Genomic DNA, 5,876 nt, shown 5'->3' on the forward strand with positions numbered 1-5,876 from the left:
TTATTTTTCAACAAATAATACACTGCATATATTCTTCTTAGTGGTTAATTGCTGTACAAGATGCGGACTTGTGATCCTATTTACAAACACCATTAGAACCACAGTTCAGTTTTATTTAAAGAAAAATCACCAACTTTTACTCAGATTAGAAGAAATTCAGGCATTGGTTTGGAATCAGTAACCAAACTATACATGCAATGAGGACAGTATTATGCTAATATAATTGATTTGGTGCTGCATTTGTCTCTTGTTTGTCTAGCAGTAATAATTATAAACAACAGTGCAATGAATATTTGGAGCAGTCCTTATATTTTTACAGTGTCAGGCACAGCATTTCTCTTCTCTTGCCACCACTGGTTCTTCTGTACCTGGGCTTCTTTCTCTTAAGTAATATTTTTTTTTCAGTACCAGATATTGAACTTGGGACCTTGTACTTGCCAGGCAGGCACTTACGCCACTGAGCTATATTCCTGGCCCCTCTTAAGTAACTTTTGACATTGAAAGTCTTGAATCTCTTAAGGATTTTTCACATTGATCATATTGGCAACAGTCTTGCATGTAACATCAAGGAAACCTTTGATGTCTAATCTGCCAGCATAAGTTTAAAAAGACTTGGTCAACTTTCAGGAATTCTTGATCCCACACAGCAACAGGTTATCATCTGTACACTTTACTTTGTTCTCATTCTCTGGAGGAGGGTGATACTTCTGGTGGGTACGCTACTGAATGACCTTTTTTAGTATTGCAGCATTAACATTTGGTAGAGGAACAAGGTCGTCACCTCTATCCTCACCCATTACCAAATCTTTTTTTTTTTTGGTGGTACCAGGCATCAAACTCAGAACCCTGCACTTGCAAGGCAAGCACTTATTCCACTGAGCTATCTTATCTCCCCAGCCCCTAAAATTGAGAAGGCTTTTTTTTTTTTTTGGCTGGCTCAGGCTGCCTTAGGGGTGGGTCTGGTAAGGCATGTGGAACTGGGGATCCACCTGTGGTCCCCTGTGCCTGACTGGGTTTGCCAGAGCAGGCACTTAAACAACTGAACTAACCCCCAACTCCCCTATTGGAGGATTTTTTTTTTTTTTTTTTTTTTTTTTTGGCTAGTTCAGGCTGCCTTAATGGTGGGTCTGGAGTGGCTTGTGGAACTGAGGATTGAACCTCTGGTCCTGTGTGCCTGACTGCATTTGCCCAAGTGGCCCTTTAAACAACTGAGCTCTCCGGCAGGCCACAAAGTTGAGAAGAATTTTTTTTTTTTTTTGGCTGGCTCAGGCTGCCTTAAGGGCACGTCTGATAAGGCACATGGAGCTGGGGATTGAACCATGGTCCCCTGTGCCTGGGTGGGTTTGCTGAAGCAGGTGCTTAAAAAACTGAGCTAACCTGCAAGCCCCCCATTACAAAATCTTTCAGCATACTTGTCACAGTTTTCAGGGAACTTAAAATATTTCTCCTTTAGAGCTTTGCAGCTTAGTTGAAGGCCTCTAGTGCCTACCAGTAATACAGTTAGCCTTTTCAGTGAAGAAAGTCCTAGAGCATCGGACCCTCTGGAGTTGTGGTCTAAAGGATTGTGATCCTAAGGTGGCAAAAAAAGCTCTTACTTGATTTTTTTTTTTTTTTTCCTGGAACCAGGGATTGAACTCAGGCCCTTGTGATTGCCAGGCAAGTGCTTATTCTACTGAGCTATCTTCCCGGCCCCTTGATTTTCTATGTCTATTAAGCTTTATGTATATCTGGGTGCACTAGTATTTCATGCATATATATTTATGATCCTTGTCTTTTCCTCTTGGATTGTTCCCTTAGTATGTAGTGACTTTTATGTTTTTCTTAATCAGGCTTGGCTTAAAATCCACTTTGTGTGCACACAGAATAGCCACCCTACTTTTTTCTGAGTTATTGTTAACATGGAATCCTGTTTTCCTTAATTTTGATGAATTAAACGTGTTTCTTGTATGCAACATATCGCTGACTCTTGCTTCTTGATCCAATTAGCCAGTCTTTCTTTTGATTAATTGGTGAATTGAGACCATTAATGATGATTATAGCTGAATGTACTGATTCATCCTTGTCATGTTATTTTCATATGTTGTTATTTTTGCCCTTTTTTTCCGTTTAATTGCTTACCTGGCAGATGCATTCTGTTGGGCTTCATGGAATTGTAGTCCTTGTTATCTCTAGGATGTCTTTCAGAACGTTTTGGAGTGCTAGCTCAGAGGTAATTAATCTCTTCAGGTATTCTTTGTGGAAGTATCTCATTTTTCCATCAAATTTGAATAATTAGTTTGATGGGTACATCAATCTGAGTTGGAGGTTGTTTTCTCTAAGGGCTTGAAATACTTCATTGTGGGCTGGGGATATAGCTCAGTGGTACATCTGCCTGGCAAGTGTGAGGTTGTGAGTTTGATTTCTGGTACCAAAAAAAAAAAGAAATACTTCACTGCAAGCTCTCCTTAACTTGAGGATTTGTCTTGAGAAGTATGGTGTGATTCTCATGGGCTTTCCTCTTTAGATGATTTGTTTGTTTTTTCTAACAGGTTTTACTGTTTTAGTCTTGTGTTGAGTTTCTGGAATCTTGACTATTATTTGCCTCAGTGTAGGTTTTTTTTTTTTTTTTGCAGAACCGGGGATTGAACTCAGACCCTTGCGCTTGCCAGGGAAGCGCTTTTTCCACTGAGCCATCTCCCCCGCCTCAAGTTTTTTTTTTTTTTTTTCTTTTAAGAAATAATGGCTAATTGGAGTTCTGTATGCCTTATTTATCTATTTATCAGATAATTTTTCCGTTCTTGAGCAGTTTTTTGCCATTACTTCTGTGAACAGGTTTTTATGTTGCTTGCGCTATCTCCTGTTTTTTCATTTGTCTCTGATCAGTCCTGTTATTGTCTGCATCATCTAGAAATTGTTGGATTATTTTGCTTTTGGTTTCTTGCTATTTTTCAGAAATTTTTCTTTTCATGGTTGCTAACCACAATCCTGTTTTCCATTTCTGATATTCTGCCCTCACAATGGCTTACTCTGCTGAGTATGTTTAAGTGGAGTTACTAATCTCCCAGCTACCTGTTTAAATCTTTCAGTGGATTCTATTTCTTTCCTATGGTGGGCAGTCGTGATTTCCATCATTTTCCTGTGTCTTTTTTTTTTTTTTTTTTTTTTTAATATCTGTATATGCTCTTGAGTCACTAACCATTCCTTTCATTTTGGTCACCATCTCTGTAGTTCTCTGAGAAATTATTTCTGACTTGATTTTTTTTCCTAGAACCTCATTGATCTGCTTTGTTACTACTTTAGAAAGTTCAAGTGGGTGACTTTTGAATTGTTCTACTTCATTGCCTTCTGGATTTGCCATTGGTGAGCTCCAAGTCTGGGGTTGCATCTTGGTTGTCTTCTCATTTTGTTTTCTTTTACTTTAATTCCTAGGTTGATGCTGGTAAGTTGCTTATGGCAAGTAGCTTTATTGCTGGAATTTAGAACCTTTAGGAAATGACTACTTCTCAGATGTGTCCCAAACGTCACTGGCTTTTGAGTTTTGAGTCTGTTGCACGAGCCTGCCTCTTCAATTTATTGGGGATAAGAAGTTGCTGTCTACTTGGCCCAAGCCTCTGGTTCTTTGGCACTGGCCTGTAGTATTGTTTATGATCTCTAGGCATTCTCAGTCTTGGCACACAAGAAAGAACAGCTGGTTAGAACAGTTATGTCACTTGGCTGAAGTGGTATAATAAGCAATAACAGTAGCATCAAACACAGCCTAGAAAATGACAAACTGAAGTTAAGTATTAATTTGCTACCTTTAACTGTGTGAACTATGTGTGGCTATATAACCAGAAAATTGTATACAGTAAATATGCCCTCAGTATGGTGATTTTTACCTTGGGAGAAAATTTAGAAGGGGCTGGGGGGGGGGGGGGGGGAAGGTCCAGAAATGGAGGAGGAAGAGATTAGAAGCCCTGCTGGACAAAGATTATGCAGAGTTTGGGAAATTGGTGAATAAGACAGAGAAAGAGAAACAGGAACAGACCAGATAAAGAACAACAACCAAAAAACTATGAATATTTGTTCACATTTATAAAAAGGAAACCAATGAAGAGATAAGAAAACAACACAAAACAAAGATAAGACAATCTAAAAAAGGACGAGAATTTAAAAAAAAGTCCAAGGTGTGTGTGTCAGCTGTTAACTGCTGCAGTGAGCAGACAGGAATGCAGATTTGAGTTGATTAATCAGCAAGCCAGCTGTAGATTTGGGGGGTATGTATGCACGTGCGTTAGGTAGTGGATAATCCCAGCAAGTGCGTACCTTAAGTCCACTGAAGTTCACACTGGTTTCTGAGAGCTTGTTTGGAGGTTCTAGCTGGGGAGTGCAGCTACTCGTATACCCCTGACCGAGGAGTGCTCCTTCTCTGTCGGGGGTGGTCGTCGTCTTCGACCAAGCGTGCAGCTTGGGGAGGGACACACATGGATCGTTGAGGGAGGACAGGGACACCCGCCTCGCCAGCCACATCAGCCGAATCAACCCTGGCTAGCAGTGGGGTGACAGATGTCGCAGCCAGATCGCCCTCACATCCTCAAACTGGTTTCTGGATGTGATGGTGGAACCCAGTTTGTTCTGCCTGCAGTACTGTGTGTGTATTTGCCAGTCTGGACTTGGCTCCTTGACTTCCTTTTTTTTTTTTTTTGGTGGAACTGGGGATTGAACTCCGGCCCTTGCACTTGCCAGGCAAGCTCTTACTCTGCTGAGCCATGTCCTCGGCCCCTTCCTTGACTTCCTGATGGCTTAAAACTTGGTTCTGCCTCAGCCTTATACTGGGAGTTGCTAGATGGATCATCCCATAGCTGCGCTGAGTTCCTAACTTAGTTAGCTCCTCTCAAGGATGGCTACTGGCAGCTGCCCTGTCCTGTGGGAAATCTGATCCAGGCACTGCGTTGTGCTCAGTCGGGTGCTTTGTTCCACTGATGCATCTCCATGGAGGCCTGTGAGGTTGCCAGTAGTCGCCACACCTGCAGGTTTGAGCCTCCGCTCCCATACAGTGAGGTAGGGCTTGGAGAAAGCGCCCTTTGAACTCTTCACCCTTCCCATGGGCTTCAGCTGTCACTACAGACCCTTGGTGGGTCCTAAGGGACCCACTTTCTTTTCTTTCTGATGTTCCAGTATAAATCTCAGAGAGCCTCTAAACCACTCTGCCATGTTCCAGTAGTTGAGAACTTTTAAGTAGTGATTTTTAAAAATAATATTTTCATTTTTAGGATTGGGTGTGTTGGCACATTTGTATTCTCAGCACTTGGGAGACTGAGGCAGGAATATGACCTCGAGTTCCAGTCAGCCTGGGCTACCTGCTGAGTTTAAACCAGCCTGAATTACACAGTAAGACACTGTCTCTAAAAACATCTCCATATATATATATATTTTTTTTTTGACCCACAATAAACATACATATTTACGAGTACAGTGTGATTTTATTTTAACTTGTTTGCTTATTTTATATTTTAACATAGGGTCTCACTGTGTACTTCAAGCTGACATTGAACTCACTATGTACTCTGGGTTGCCCTTGTGCTTGTGGCTGTCCTCCTGGCTCAGCCTCCCAAGTGATGGGCTTATAATCATGCACCACCATCCCAGCTTCAGTGTAACATTGTTAATTCCTGTATGCCACATGCAGTGCTCAGATCAGGGTAGCTGATATATCCATTACCGCAAATACCATTTTTTTTGTGCTGAGAATCTGGAGAGGGTTCTGTGCTCGTTTTGAGGTGTCTTGCATATAGTCACAAGCCCCTTAGCTTTTTTTTTTTTTTTCAGAACCAGGGACTGAACTCAGGTCCTTTTGCTTGCCAGGCAAGTGCTTATTCCACTGAGCTATCTCCCTGGCCCCTTGTTTTTCTTTCTTT

At 41.5% G+C, this 5,876-nt stretch overlaps 1 protein-coding gene across 5 annotated transcripts in view; it reads left to right on the top strand.

Moving 5' to 3' along the window:
• Positions 1-5,876, top strand: part of Kdm4a (lysine demethylase 4A) — a 66,410-nt gene that overhangs the window by 22,484 nt on the left and 38,050 nt on the right. The gene's annotated exons all lie outside the window — the stretch shown is intronic.

This window comes from Octodon degus, unplaced genomic scaffold, assembly GCF_000260255.1.
Source record: "Octodon degus isolate 3935 unplaced genomic scaffold, OctDeg1.0 scaffold00315, whole genome shotgun sequence".
In the NCBI taxonomy this organism is placed as follows: Eukaryota; Metazoa; Chordata; class Mammalia; order Rodentia; family Octodontidae; genus Octodon; species Octodon degus.